This window comes from Netta rufina (assembly GCF_964035555.1).
Source record: "Netta rufina genome assembly, chromosome: 18".
NCBI lineage: Eukaryota > Metazoa > Chordata > Aves > Anseriformes > Anatidae > Netta > Netta rufina.
Window position 1 is genome coordinate 2,568,818 of NC_140142.1, and position 15,957 is coordinate 2,584,774.

At 50.0% G+C, this 15,957-nt stretch overlaps 2 pseudogenes across 2 annotated transcripts in view; one reads left to right on the forward strand and one right to left on the reverse strand.

Annotated features, from left to right (window-relative positions):
• The window catches only part of LOC311216156 (olfactory receptor 14C36-like), a 249,838-nt pseudogene that overhangs the window by 159,111 nt on the left and 74,770 nt on the right, over positions 1–15,957 (reverse strand). The gene's annotated exons all lie outside the window — the stretch shown is intronic.
• LOC311216605 (olfactory receptor 14C36-like) lies at positions 12,893–13,827 on the forward strand (annotated as a pseudogene). The gene has a single exon. The product of its transcript is annotated as an olfactory receptor 14C36-like (transcript).

A 15,957-nucleotide genomic window follows, 5' to 3' on the forward strand; every position in this document is an offset into this window, starting at 1 on the left:
TGCCCCATTGGCTTTCATGACACCCCTAGGGATAGCTGATGGCCTTTGTGCTCATTCGTGTTCCCTTGCATACCATGTGCCCACTGGCAGCAGCAGCAGCAAATGTTTCCTGTTCCCGTGTCTCCCCTGTACATGGACAGGCCCTGCTCTTCTCCTGAGCCACCCCATCTCCCAGGGAGCCTCTCCCAGGTGAGCCCGTCTGTGCTGGCCTGGCCAGCCACTGCTGCAGCCCCTGGCCATGTTCCCCACAGCCCCAACTGTCGGTGCTGCTCTGCAGAGCCAGGGGGCTGTGGTGCCTGGGGCACGGGGGCACTATGCAGGGCCGTGCTGGGCAGGCTGGGGGGCAAAGCCAGTTGGTGGGGGCCCTGCCACTGACCGCCTCCCACATCTGTGGCCATGGGGTGCTCAGAGGTGCCCAGTCTGGCCGAGTGAGGAGCCTCTTTGGACTCTCTTCCTTGGGCACGTTCGGATCTGAAAGCAGCCCTGAACGCAGAAGTGAGCCTTCAGGCACAGCCCTTTTAGGAGAGAGATGATTCTCTGTAGGCCAGGTGTGTCACTGCCATGCCCACTGCCTGTCCCTGCCTGCAGTCCCAGCACAGCCCCACAGCAGCACTGGAACCAAGCCACGGGAGCAGCAAAAAAAAAAAAAAAAAAAAAAAAAAAAAAAAACTTTAATTGCATAAAAGGCACAATAAAATGCAGAATTATATTTCTTTCTGGACAACTTTTGTAATAAAACTGGGGGGAAAATAATCAGCACAAGAACATAAGACAGGCTTTGTTTATTACACATACCTTTAAGAGTGATTTGCAGAACAGGGCAGGCAGCTTATTGCTTATGAAATACAGTTGGTCTTCAGTTTCCACACAGCATTCTTAAGTTCCTGATTCCTCATGCTGTAGATGAGGGGGTTCACTGCTGGAGGCACCAGTAAGTACAGAACTGTCACTACAAGGTCCAGGGTATGGAATGAGATGTAGGGGGACTTCAGATGGGAAAACATGGCTGTGCTGAAATTCAGAGAGACCACAGTCAAGTGAGGGATGCATGTGGAGAAGGCTTTGTGTCGTCCCTGCTGTGAGGGCATCCTCAGCACAACCCTGAAGATCTGCACATAGGACAGAATAATCAAAACAAAACACCAACTCAGTAACAAAAAACTAGCCATAGTAATTCGAATTTCCCATAGGTAAGATTCAGAGCAGGAGAGCCTGATGATCTGGGGGATCTGACAGAAAAATTGGTCCAGGGCATTGCCATGGCTGAGAGGTAAAGAAAATACATTGGCAGTGTGCAGTACAGCATTGAGAAAGCCACTGCCCCAAGCAGCTGCTGCCATGGTGGCACAGGCTCTGCTGCCCAGGAGGCTCCCGTAGTGCAGGGGCTTGCAGATGGCAATGTAGCGGTCGTAGGCCATAACAGTGAGAAGGGAAAATTCTGCTGAAAACAAAAAGACTAACAGAAAGACCTGTGCAGCACATCCTGCATAGGAAATGGTCCTCATGTTCCAGAGGAAATTTGCCATGGCTTTGGGGAGAGTGGTGGAGATGAGGCCAAGGTCGAGGAGGGCGAGGTTGAGGAGGAAGAAGTACATGGGGGTGTGGAGGCGGTGGTCGCAGGCTATGGCTGTGATGATGAGGCTGTTGCCCAGGAGGGCAGCCAGGTAGATGCCCAGGAAGAGCCCGAAAGTCAGGAGCTGCAGCTCGCGTGTTTCTGTGAATGCCAGCAGGAGGAACTCAGTGGTGGAGCTGCCATTACACATTTATCGCCTCTGAGCAAGGGAGCCTGTCCAAAAGAAAAAAAAATGACAGTGTAAAATTTAATTACTTCTCTGACCAAAACCCACTGCAAGTCTCATAGAACACCTTAGCACACAATAATCTGTGCTGCTTTCTTTTCAGGAAGAGCTTTCTGCAGCTCCTTAGCTTATGTCTGGTTGTTGCTCTGAGGGTGCCACAACAAGTGTGGGGCTCTTCTGTGCGCTCTTAGGCAGTCAGTCCTGGTCTGCAGCAACACTTAGAAGGGAACCTGGAGTGATCTGAGAAGTCTGCTGGCAAGGGACATCTCCCTGTTTGCAGGTCATGAGAAGGTCAAATAATTCCCTAAGAAAAAACAAAGGTAATGTTGGTTCTGTCTGTACACTGAGGTGTGTGAGGTGCCTTATATCTACAGCAATGATCAAGGAGACTTAGTCTTTAGTACTACTACTCCATTACTATCCCTCTGAAGCACCACACAGGTGGGAAAATGAAAGCAGAGAAAAGTGCACTGCCTTCAGGTAGGTCTTGCCTTGCAGTTTTGCTGTGCAGTGCCCTGGGGAGGTGTGGGGCTGTGAGCAGCCTGCCCCAGGCAGCAGGCTCTGGGCAGCAGCAGGACCCTGGCCTGCCGTGCCCTGCCATGCCGGGGGGGCTCCTTCCACCCGCAGCTTCTCAAGCATGTGTCAGGGACCTGGGAAAGTATCTGCCTGTTAGTTTGACTCCAGTGCCAGGGAAGCTCATGGAGCAGATTATCTTGAGTGTCATCACGCGGCACTTGCAGGGCAAGCAGGCGATCAGGCCCAGTCAGCATGGGTTTATGAAAGGCAGGTCCTGCTTGACGAACCTGATCTCCTTCTATGACTAAGTGACGCGCTGGGTGGACGAGGGAAAGGCTGTGGATGTGGTCTACCTTGACTTCAGCAAGGCTTTTGACACCGTCTCCCACAGCATTCTCCTTGAGAAACTGGCTGCTCTTGGCTTGGACTGGCGCACGCTTCGTTGGGTTAGAAACTGGCTGGATAGCCGGGCCCAAAGAGTCGTGGTGAATGGAGTCAAGTCCAGTTGGAGGCCAGTCACTAGTGGCGTCCCCCAGGGCTCGGTGCTGGGGCCGGTCCTCTTTAATATCTTCATCGATGGTCTGGACGAGGGCATCGAGTGCACCCTCAGTAAGTTTGCAGATGACACCAAGTTAGGTGCGTGTGTCGATCTGCTTGAGGGTAGGAAAGCTCTGCAGGAGGATCTGGCTGCACCAATGGGCTGAGGCCAACTATGAAGTTCAACAAGGCCAAGTGCCGGGTCCTGCACCTGGGGCGCAATAACCCCAAGCAGAGCTACAGGCTGGGAGAGGAGTGGTTGGAAAGCTGCCAGGCAGAGAAGGACCTGGGAGTGATGGTGGATAGTCGGCTGAATATGAGCCAGCAGTGTGCTCAGGTGGCCAAGAAGGCCAACGGCATCCTGGCTTGTATCAGAAGCAGTGTGGCCAGCAGGGCTAAGGAAGTGATCGTCCCCCTGCACTCGGCTCTGGTGAGGTCACACCTCTAGTACTGTGTTCAGTTTTGGGCCCCTCACTGCAAGAAGGACATCGAGGTGCTCCAGCAAGTCCAGAGAAAACACAAAGCTGGTGAGGGATCTGGAGTCCTACGAGGAGCAGCTGAGGGAGCTGGGCTTGTTCAGCCTGGAGAAGAGGAGGCTCAGGGGTGACCTTATTGCTCTTCCTAAGTACATTAAAGGAGGCTGTAGTGAGGTGGGGTTTGGTCTGTTCTCCCACGTGCCTGGTGACAGGACGAGGGGGAATGGGCTAAAGTTGTGCCAGGGGAGGTTTAGATTGGATATTAGGAAGAACTTCTTTACTGAAAGGGTTATTAGGAATTGGAACAGGCTGCCCAGGGAAGTGGTGGAGTCACCATCCCTGGAGGTCTTTAAAAGATGTTTAGATGTACTGCTTAGTGATATGGTTTAGTGGAGGACTTGTTAGTGTTAGGTCACAGGTTGGACTCAATGATCTTGAGGTCTCTTCCAACCTAGACAATTCTGTGATTCTGTGATTTGGTGAATCTCCACGTCTCACCACGATCTGTATCAATCAATCCCTGCATCTCACCATGATCTGTATCAATCTCTGCATCTCACTGCGATCTCTGTATCAAGCAATCTCCGTGTCTCACCACGATCTGTATCAATCAATCTCAGCGTCTCACCGCAATCTCTATATTCGTGTCTGTGCTCGGAGTCTCTCAGGTCTCTCAGTGTCTCTCAGGTCTCTCAGGTCTCTCTGCGTGTCTCAGCCTGTGCAGGTGCCATGTGTTGCAGGAAGAACGGTCGAAAACACAGCAGACACTAGAATGGTCAGATCATGCTCTCTCTCTTTATTACCTGACTCGCCTGACTTTTATAGCATTCTTAACAGGGGCGGATAGTGTCTCACACAAGATTATTGGTCAAAAGCACTCAGACAAAGAACTGCACGAAAACAACCCAACCTGCAAGAAAACAACCCCCTTGTGATTAGCAGTCATGTAGATGCTGTCCTTGAAGCGAGCTGCTGGGAACAACATTTTTCTAAATTCCTCAACTGGGCAATGTGGGAACACTGTCATGGGAACTTCTCATAGTCGTCCTGGTAGCTTGGTTTTCTCAGCTGCATCAAGCCATGGGATCTTTGCTGTTTCAAAAATCCCTCAACAAAAGATCTCTCAGCAACCTGTTCCAGTGCCTCATCTCCAAGTGAAGAATTTCTTCCTAACCTCTAATCTAAATCTCTTCTCATTTAGCTTAGAACCATTCCCCCTTCTTCTGTCATTATCTGATTGAGCAAAGAGTCACTCTCCATCTTTTTTATAAGCTGCTTCAAGTACTGAAAGGCCACAAAGAGGTCACCCTGGAGCCTTCTTTTCTCCAGGCTGAACAGTCCCAGCTCTCTCAGCCTTTTTTTCATAGGAGAGGTGCTTCAGCCCCTTGATCATTTTTGTGGCTCTCTTCTGGACCAGTTTTAAAAGATCCACATCCTTCTCGTGTTGGGGTCTCCAGACCTGGACACAGGACTCCAAGTGAGGCCTCACAAGGGCAGAGCAGAGGGGGACAATCACCTGCCTCCACGTGCTGCCCACTCCTCTCTTGATGCAGCCCAGAATGCAGTTGGCCTCCTGGGCTACAAGCACACACTGCTGGCTCATGTCGAGCTTTTTGTCCAGCAGAACCCCCAAGTACCTCCCAGCAGGGATCCTCTCAATGACTTCTTCTCCCAGCCTATCCTCCTGTCTGGGATTTCCCAAGCCCAGTGCAGAATCTTGTACTTGGACTTGTTGAACCTCCTTAGATTCACAGGGACCCAAATTTCAATCTTGTCCAGCACTCTTTGGTTGGCACCCCTTCCTCTGTTGCATCAACTACACCACTCAGCTTGGTGTCATCTGCACACTTGCTGAGGGTGCACTCGATCACACTATGTTATTGAAAAAGATATTAAACTGTACCAGTCCCAAGACAGACTCGTGACAGACGCTACTCATCACCAGCATCCACTTTGATATAGAGCCATTGACCACCACTCTCTGGATGTGACCTTCAGGCCAACTCCTTATCCACTCAGTGGTGCAGCCATCAAATGCGTATCTCTCCAATTTGGAGATCAGGATGTCATGCGGGATACTGTCAATGGTCTTACTGAAGTCCAAGTAGATGACATCGGTTGGTCTTCGCTTGTTGTCTGATGCGGTCACTCCATTTTAGAAAGCCACCAGATTGGTCAGGCAAGATTTGGCCTTTGGTGAAGCCATGCTGGGTGTCTGAGATCACTTCTTTTCCATGATCTTGCCAGGCACAGAGGTGAGGCTCAGCATTCGGTGGTTCCCTGGGTCTTCCTTTCTACCCTTTTTTAAAAATGGGAGTGATGTTTTCCTTTTTCAGGTCACCAGGGACTTCAGCCGACTGCCAGGACTCTTCCAATATGATGGAGAGAGTCTTGACAACTACATCAGCCAGTTCCCTCAGGACCCTGGGATGCAAGTCATCATGCCCCATAGACTTGTACTTGTTGAGTTCCATCAGGTGGTCTCAAACCTGCTCTTCACTTAGAGTGGTTGGGACTTTGCACCTCCAGCCTCCATCTATGGTTTAAGGGAAATGAAAGACTTGGGAAGCCTGACTGGCAGAGAAGACTGAGGCAAAGATGTTGTTGAGTCCCTCAGGCTTCTGCATGTCTGTCATTACCAGTTCACCCTTCTCATTCATCACAGGGGGTACACTGTCCTTGGCCTTTCTTTTCTGAACAATGTATCTAAAGAATCTCTTCCTGTTATTCTTTGTGTCCCTTGCCAAGCTGAGTTCCATGTGAGACTTGGCTTTCTTTATCCCATCCCTGCACATCCAAAACTGAAACATGTGAGAGGGCCTGGGAAAAGGAACCCTGGATCCTTAGAAGCCATTTGGGAAACAAATCTTGTAGGTAGGAAGTGTGATTTTGTGGAGGTACAGAGCTGGTGGGCACATTGTGCAGGATGCTCCTAAAGACCGTTGTGTCCTTTTCCTTCCTGACTACAATGATACTTCCTTCCCAGTAATGGAGGAGCCAATAGAGGTGAAAAAAGATACTCTGTGATCATGAATGTCATCAGAAAGCTGACCCCATTAAGATACGGGGAGGTTAGGAGAAGCATGGACAAGAGAGATGTGAAATTTTGGGGTGAGAAAATGAGAATGGCCATTAGAAAATAATGATTTCATAGAGGTAAGAAGGTGCATGTATTGTTGATGCTGTAGTAACACTGACTTAAAAGAACCATGTATGGCCCTTACCTTATTTAGGCAGTAATTTTAATCCTGAAACCTAAATGCTACTCCAACACTCTGACAGGAATCCCCTACTCTAATGCTTGAATTCAAAGGATCCCTTCAAGCAAAATTAAGCCCATAGCCCCTTTTTCTTTCCTTTATTCTCATACTCACCCAAATGCCTTCCCTGGACACTAGTATTAAAATGCTCTACTGATCCTTAGATTTCTTGGCAGACCAAAATAAAACCCTAAACCACAGAACTTATCCATACCCTAACCACAGAAGAACACCAAACATTCCCACTAAAACTCTGTTTAATCTCTAACACAGAAAAGTGAGCCCGAGTCCCTAAGGGACTAGGGAGATGCAAGCTCTGCCTCAGGATCTTCTGCCCCAGCAGGAGGAATGTGACCATGACAGTGACTGTGAGGTCACTTCTGTCTCTGCACTTGATAGGCCAGCAGCAGGAACGTGTCACGGAAAGGGACTGTGAGGTCACTTGTGTCTGGATTTGGCAGGTCAGCATTGACTTCTCCCTGGGAGCTGCACTTTTGGGCTGACATCTGGCTGTGGCCCTGCTAGGCCAGCAGAAGGCACCTGCTTGGCATGCTGACTGGGGGATCCCCTCTGCCTCCAGAGCCAGGAGGACCCAGGCAGAAAGAAGGCCCCATATGGGTTGTCCTGTCCCTCGTGCTTGAGTCCATGAGTGGGCAGCAGGAGGCACAAGGCTTGGCACAAGGAGTCAAGGCCGTGCGGTGGGGGAGACAAGGCACCATACTCCACACGGGGAAGACACCACATGGGGGAGACAGTGCTCCAACCTCTGTCAGCAAAGGGGGACAGCACTCCCAGCTGCACCTTCTGCATGACCGCAGTGCTTCCTGCTGGGGGCCATGTCCCACAGTCAGCCCTGGGCTGTATGCCACCCCTGTGCTCTGAAAGGCTCGAGAAGTGGAAGGTCTGACTCCAGAAGGCAGCTGTACCTGAACCAGGGGAATTTCTCTCATGTGCAGTAATTCTTTCTCCTCCCAGCTACTGTTCTGTGGCCCCAGTGTCATAGACACCTTCTGTGGTTTTGCCCCATTGCTGGAGCTGTTCTGCAGTGCCACGGTGATACTCATGGTCTTTCCTTTCATAATCTACATTTGGGATCTTCCTTCCTTCTTTCCTTCCTTCCTTCCTTTGGATCATCTTCCTCTTCTCTTTCCTGCAGTTTTCATGTGTGTGCATCCTCTGTTGACAAGCCCAAGGCCTTATCCACCTGCTCTTCTGTCCTCATGAGTGTTACTGTTTTCTATGACACCGTTGTCACTGTCTGTGTAAAGCCCATAAAGGCTGTAGTCAGAGGTTTTAACCAAGCCCTTTCTCATACCTTCATCATCCCCCTGTCAGTCCTAGGGTTGCTTATAGGTAGCATGGGAAGGGTGAGAGATGTGCTGGTGGAGCTGCAGACGTCATCATAAGACTTATCTCAAAGACCTTGGAAAGGACAGATTGATCAAAGAGGTTCCTCGGGACGTGGAAAAGGCAGATGTCGAAAGCATCTTGTACTTCAAGGCTGAGCAGAAGGATGATTAAGCCTAATCATGAATTAGAATGCCAGCGTTAACCCTAGCCCTCACCCAAGAACTAAACAAAACTCTGACCCACAAGGCTTGCCCTTTTCCTACACCTTGAGCAGGCATCTTGAGCAGAATTGCTCCCTCAAAGCCCTTCCATTACATTAGCTGTAGAAGTTAACCTCTAATCCCTAAATGTTAAATTGACCACCTAACCCTCCACCACACGCACAGCACATCTCATCTTCAAACCCACTCCTATCCCTAACTTCAGCTGTTTGTCCCCTTGGGGCAGGGCAGGGATTGTGATGTCCTTGAGCAAAGAATCACTCTCCATCTTTTTTATAAGCCCCCTTTAAGTACTGAAAGGCTGTGATGAGGTCACCCTGAAGCCTTCTTTCCTCCAGGCTGAACAGCCACAGTGCTCTCAGCCTTTCTTCATAGGAGAGGTTCTCCAGCCACTTGATCATCTTCTTTGCCTCCCAGCCTCCATCTATGGGTTCAGGGAAATGAAAAACTTGGGAAGCCTCACTGGCAGGGAAGACTGAGGCAAAGATGTTGTTGAGGCCCTCAGGCTTCTCCATGTCTGTCATTACCGTTTACCCTTCTCATCCATCAGAGGGGGTACACTCTCCTTGGCCTTTCTTTTCTGAGCTATGCATCTATAGAATCTCCTCCTGTTATTCTTTGCATCCCTTGCTAAGCTCAGGTCTATCCGCACATTGCTTTCCTTATCCCATCTCTACACATCCAAAACTGAAGCATTCATGAGGGCCTGGAAAAAGAACTCGAGATCCATGGAAGCTATTCTGGAAACAAAACTAGTAGGTAGGATGCGCAATTTTGTAGAGAGGCAGAGCTGATGGGCATACTGGGCAGGATGCTCCTTTAGGCCCTTTTCCCTCCTGACTACAATGCCACTTCTCTCTGAAGAACAGAATAGCCCACAGAGGTGAGACATATACTGCCTATGTCATGGATGTCATCGGAAAGCTGATCCCAATAGGATATGGGGAGGTCAGGAGCAACCTGGACACGAGAGATGTGAGATTTTCAGGTGGCAAGAGGAGCATTTCCAGCAGAAATTAATGATTTCGTAGAGGTAAGAGGCATCATGAAATGTAGATTATGCAGCAACACTGACTTGTACAGTCATGTATGGCCCTTACACTATTTAAACCAGTAGTCTTAATCCTTAAATCTAAATGCTCCTCCAACACTCTGACAGGAATCCATTTCTCTAAAGCTTGAACACAAGGTATTCCTTGAAGCAAAACTCACCCCATACCCCCTTTCTATTACTTTTACTCTCTTACTCACCCTAAACCCTTCCCTTAATATTACTATTAAAATTTAACCCTAGGCTTCTAGGCAGACCTAAAAATGACCTAAACTACAGAGCCTGACCATACCCTAAACACAGAAGAACACCAAACCTTCCCAATAAACATTTGTTTACTCTCTAACCCAGAAAGTTGTGCCTTATTCCCTTGGGAACTAGAAAGCAGTCAGCTATGCCTGAGGATCTCATGGCCCAGCAGAAGGAATGTGACTGTGGCAGTGACTGTGAGGTCACTTCTGTCTCTGCACTTGATAGGGCAGCAGCAGGAATGTGTCACAGAAAGGGACTGTGGGGTCACTTGTGTCTGGAGGTGGCAGGTCAGCCTTGACATAGACCTGGGATCTGCACTTTTGGGCTGACATCTGGCAGTGGCCCTGCTAGGCCAGCAGAAGGCACCTGCTTGGCATGTTGACTGGGGGATCCCCTCTGCCTCCAGAGCTAGGAGGACCCAGGCAGAAAGAAGGTGCCAACATGGGTTGTCCGGTCCCTTCTGCTTGAGTCCATGACTGGACAGTAGCAGGCACGAAGCTTGGCTGTGTCTAGCCAAGAAGCTGCAAGGCCAGCAGCAGGCCCCTGGCTTGGAAGCTGCTGCTGAGGTGACTTGTGTGTGGTTGGCTGAGAGGCCGCAAGGAGCATGTTGGGTTGGGATGCCTACTTCAGGAGGGGTTTCCTACCAGATGGAGCTTTCAGTGGTAGTAGGAAGGAGCAGGAGAGAAAAAACTGCCACAAAGTGCACCATGGAAGGTTGGCACTGGCTACAAGGAAGAAGAAATATCCAGAGGAACAACTGGTCTTGCTGCTAGAGTCTGAGGCAAAGAAGGCATTAAGTACCTCAGCCTTTACTTTATCTCTAGATCATTAACAGATTTCCCCCATGTCCAATGAAGGATGATGATTCTCCTCAATCCTCCTTTATTTAAAGTATTTCTATAAGCAGTGTTTATTGTCTTTGACAGTCATAGCCGGATTGAGCTCCAGCTGGGCTTTGGCCCTTTGAACTTTGACCTGCACAGCCCCATAACATTTAGGACACAGCTCCCAAGAAACTGACAGCATGCATGAGAAGGAAGAACAGAAAAAGTAGAATCTGGCAGCCTTCCACCCACTGTTTTTCTGTGACTCTGTGTTGCAGTTCCATTCAAGTGATTACTCCTGTATTATCCAAACTTTCCTGAAGTCCTGATGCTACTATCCTGTCAGAGATAGCACAATCACATGAAGGTTGAACCATCTGCCTGCAGCCATGAATGGCTGACAGAATAGAGCATCAGTGTCGAGGAACCCTGAGAAAATGCAGGATTTTGCCTATAGAAGTCTCTTGTCATTTACAAGGAGACGAGCCTCATCCTTCGCCATAAGAATAGGAACCCCACACATCAGGGCAGACTGGGACGTGGCTGAGTGAGCAGTGCCCAGGAGGAGGGGGGCCTGGACACCACGAGGGATGCCATAGGAGCGGTGGTGCCTGCTCAGCAGGAACCAGGCCAGCTTTCTACAGAGTTTCCTTACGAGGAGCATGGCCACCAAGATGACCTGATTTATCCGGTTCACCTCAGATCCAGTGTGGCAGCACAGAGAAGAGTGTTTGCAGCCCTCAGGAAAAGAGGTACAGGTCTAGGAGACCCTAGGACAGCCTGGTGTAGAGAGGATAAAGGGCTATGGCAAGGCTCAAAGTCCCAGCAGGATTGAGGTCTTTGTGTCCATGGCTATGGCTGTTGTCTCTGTCACTGAGGCCTATGAGGAGACAGGTGATCGTTAAAGCTCCAGGGCCTCATTGCCTCCTCGCCCCCACCCATGAACCAGACAGGCATCATACCATTCTCCTCACTTGGCCATGCACATCCCCATCTCCTACTGCCCAGGAAGAGCCCTGTGAAAGGTGTGAAGGGAAAGGATCTCACTTCCCAAGCACTTGGGGTCAAGGCCCGGCCCTTGTGCTTGCTGACACACATCCAGTTTTCCTCCACCTCAGTGTCACCTTCACATTGCCTTTGTCTCCTTGTCCTCACTGCCTCCAGGGTTCTGCTCTAACGAGCTCCAAGGGAGGCTGTGTCAGTGCTGGCCCTCAGGGGGACACTGCAGGAAACTTGCCTCTGACTTGGACTTCTGGAGAGATGTCTTCAATTGTCTCTGAGTGCCTGAGGTTTGTGGGCTCATCAGCAAAGCCCCCAGAGGGGTGATTGCAGTGGCTTGGGCTGGTGCTGTGCTGCTGAGCTGGGCCAGGCTCGTGGGACAGAGAGAGCTCGTGGCAAGAGGGCCGTAGTGCAGAGAGACAGCTGTGCCCAGGAGCAGCTCCTCTGCACAGCACAGCAGGAAAGAGACACAGAGGCAGACACAGAGAGAAGAAAAGGAGAGAGGGGCTGAAGGCAGTTGTCAGTGGGAGGATGCAGAGAGCTGCCTGCAGGAGAAACCTGCACAGCCCTTGACAAGGTAAGTGTCTGGCTGCAGGGCCATGCAGCTGCAGGTCCTGGAAGGGTCTCCTCCTGCTGGGTCTTGTTTCTGGGAGGGCAGTGAGTAATGCAGTAGGCTTTGAGAGTCCTGCTGGGTTGCAGTGCAAGGTGAGGAAGTCTGGCAGAAGCCCCTTGGAATGTCATAACCCAGCTGCTCTTTTTAGCCAAGAGTTGGGTGTCCAAGTCTCCTCCAGACACTGCAGGGGATGCAGATTGGGTATTGGGACACCCCAGATTGCGAATATCCAGCTCTGTCCGTGGGGCATTGTCCTGGGCTGCATTCTTCTCTCCTGCAGGATGCAGCTCTCTCCTGGCATCCTTGTGTTATCCAGATACTTCAAAGAAAAGACACCTCCGTACTAACATGTCTGTGCTGCTGGATGGCTGTCTGTGGGCAGCTGGAGTGAGGCCTCTGCAGCCTTTGCGAAGAGGGAAAAGCTGAGATCCTGCTCATGCACTTGGGGATAAGGTGAGGATTCTGTCCATCTGCACTGGGGTTGGAGCTTCTTTGCTTTAAGCTGTCACCACTTCTTTGGAAACGCAAGAGTGTGATTGTTCTAAGCATAATAAAATATATTATATAATATATATATATTATAAGAACAATATATAAATATATTGTTCTAAGCATAATAAAAAAGAGTGTGATTACTAAGCATAATAAAATCTGACTCGCTCTACAGTGTGGTTGGAGGTGTTTTTTGCAACAACCCTGCAAAGTTCATGGATCCCATAAGTGGACTGAACTTGAGTTTCCCCCTTGTTCCTGCTTTCTGACTGCTTCACAGAAGGAAGGACACCTCTAAAGGCCCCAGCAATCCATGCTTGCAGTGCCAGTCTCACCCAGCATCAGCTGGGACTCAAGCGATGGAGCTGCAGAAAGCTCCTTTTGCAAAGAGAGGCTTCAAATGAGAGTGCTCTAAGGCTTGTAGTAGGTTTTCCTCAGAGAATTGTCTTCTAAACTTTTTCTGCCTTCTGCTTCTCTACAGACAACTCTTCAATGTCAGAAAATGCCCAACGTCAGCTCAGTGAGCGAGTTCCTGCTGCTGGCATTCGCAGACACACGCGAGCTGCAGGTCCTGCACTTCGCGCTCTTCCTGGGCATCTACCTGGCTGCCCTCCTGGGCAACGGCCTCATCCTCACAGCCATAGCCTCCGACCACCGCCTCCACACCCCCATGTACTTCTTCCTCCTCAACCTTGCCCTCCTCGACCTCGGATCCATCTCCACCACTCTGCCCAAATCCATGGCCAATGCCCTTTGGGACACCAGGCCATCTCCTATAAAGGATGTGCTGCACACGTCTTTCTGTTTGTCTTCTTTATCACAGCAGAGTATTTCCTCCTCACCGTCATGGCCTACGACCGCTATGTTGCCATCTGCAAGCCCCTGCACTACGGGAGCCTCGTGGGCAGCAGAGCTTGTGCCCAGATGGCAGCAGCTGCCTGGGGCAGTGGCTTTCTCAATGCTGTCCTGCACACGGCCAACACATTTTCCCTGCCCCTCTGCCAAGGCAATGCTGTGGAGCAGTTCTTCTGTGAAATCCCCCACATCCTCAAGCTCTCCTGTTCAGATGCCTCTCTCAGGGAAGTTTGGGCACTTGTGTTTAGTGTTTCTTTAGCCTTTCTTTGCTTTGTTTTCATCATGTTATCCTACGTGCAGATCTTCAGGGTAGTGCTGAGGATTCCCTCTGAGCAGGGCCGACACAAAGCCTTTTCCATGTGCCTCCCTCACCTGGCCGTGGTCTCCCTCTTTATCAGTACTGCCATGTTTGCCTACCTGAAACCCCCCTCCATCTCTTCCCCATCCATGGATCTTATTGTGTCAGTTCTCTACTCAGTTGTTCCTTCATCAGTGAACCCCCTCATCTACAGCATGAGGAACCAGGAGTTCAAGGATGCAGTAAGGAAACTCTTTGGATACATGCTTCTTTGCAATCAATAATGTTTGTGAGTTCCCTGATTATTTCAGGAACTGTGAGGAAAATTTTTGTTACTATATTTCTCTATAAATATTTTCTACATTTTTTTTCTTTTGATTTAAATTATGTTATCCTTAACCCGCTACCTGATTTTCTTATTTCTATTTTTTCATTTATAGTGACCCAGTCATCTAATTATTGAAAGAAGCAGGTTATGTAGAGAAACATAATAAATAAAAAAACAAAAACAAAACAAAACAAAAACAGAACTACATTGTTATCTGCTGCAATCTCTTCCCATCCCCTCTGGAGCTGGGGGATCAGCCCCAGCACACAGGAGGGTCTCTGGGCCAAGAGCCCAGCTGCTACATGGATTTTGGGTAGGGGCTGCTGCTTCTCTGGAGCCATGGCCATGGCCAGCAGCAGGACGTGGCCTTGTCACTGCTGCTCTCTTTTGGCTTTCAGTGTGTTCTCCTGTGCTCTTTTATTCGGATAAGCTGTCAGATCTCATAGGCCTTGGTGACAGTCCTGTTCTCTCTGCAGTGGCATCCCTGTGACTGCAGACAGCAGCAGGCACTGTGCAGCCCTGGGTTACAGCTGGCCTCCCGGATAGCACCACAGTAACAGGAGGGTCTTGCTCTGGGCAAACCCAGAAGCCTGGACACCTCTCCAAAGCTGCTGCCAGGAACATAGCCAAGAGGTTGTTCCCTGCTCTTCTGTTTTCTGGGGTTCTAGTTCCGGGTTCTTCACCTGGGGCTCAACAACCCCAAACAGAGCTACAGGCTGGGAGAGGAATGGTTGGAGAGCTGCCTGGCAGAGAAGGACCTGGGAGTACTGGTTGATAGTCGGCTGAATATGGGCCAGTAGTGTGCTCAGGTGGCCAAGAAGACCAACAGCATCCTGGATTGCATAAGAAGCAGTGTGGCCAGCAGGTCCAGGGAAGTGATTGTCCCCCTGTACTCAGTTGAGGTACTGAGAGGAGGGTGATGTAACCACTTGAGAAGCTAAAGTCAGAAGGAAAAGCTGAAGTGACTTGGAGTATTAATGGGCCCCACTGAGGGCTGTTACTAACAAAGCCTCCCCAGGGCCTTGTTAGGGCAGATAATTGGAGGCCATGGTTACAGACAGGCAAAGCACTGTGCTGAGAAAAATCTTGGTTGGTTTTAATGAAGCTGAAGGGCCAAGGCCTGACCACGGCCACTGGGAGAGGAGACCCTGCACACCCATGTCTGGCTCAGGGCTAGTCTTGGGGTCTGTGGGATGTGGTGGGTAGTGTGATGCTATTAGAAGAACTTCATTTTGACACCTCCGCAGCCCTGCACAGTGTTGCAAGGAAGCAATGCCAACTGTCAGCATGCCAAGCAGGTGCCTTCTGCTGGCCTAGCAGGGCCACTGCCAGATGTCAGCTCAAAAGTTCAGATCCCAGGGAGAAGTCAAGGGTGACCTGCCACCTCCAGACACAAGTGACCTCACTGTCCCTTTCTGTGACACGTTCCTGCTGCTGCCCTATCAAGTGCAGAGACAGAAGTGACCTCACAGTCCCTGCCACAGTTATGATCCTCCTCCTGGGGCAGGAGATGCTGAGGCAGAGCTGAGCTCCTCAGAGCATTCCCACCAATCTCCTCCTTGTGGCCGACAAGCTGATCAGATCAGGGTGAGCAAGAGAGTAAAGATAAGGAAAAGGGGCTATGGGCTGAGTTTTGGCTTCAAGGGATACTTTGAAGTCAGGCATAAAAACAGTGGATTCCTGTCAGGGTGTGGAGTAGCATTTAGAATTGACAATTAATGTCAGTGATTAAAGTAGTGCAAGGGCTTTACATGACTATTTTAAGTCAGCGTTACAGCAAAATTAACATTGCCTGAATGTTCGAACCTCACAGAAATCATTCATTTCTGCTGGCCAAACTCCTTTTCCCTCCCTCAAATCTCACATCTGTCCTGGCCAGGCTTCTCCTGACTTCCCCATATCAGTCATCTTCATAGGGGCAGCTTTCTGATGGCTTTCATGATCTCAGAGTATCTGTCTCATATCTGTTGGCTACTCCTTTCTATAGACTGACGTGGCACCTAAGTCAGGATGGAAAAGAACACACAGGCTGTAGGTGAACCCTGCACAATGTGCCCAGCAGTTCTTGTACCACCCCAAAATTTTG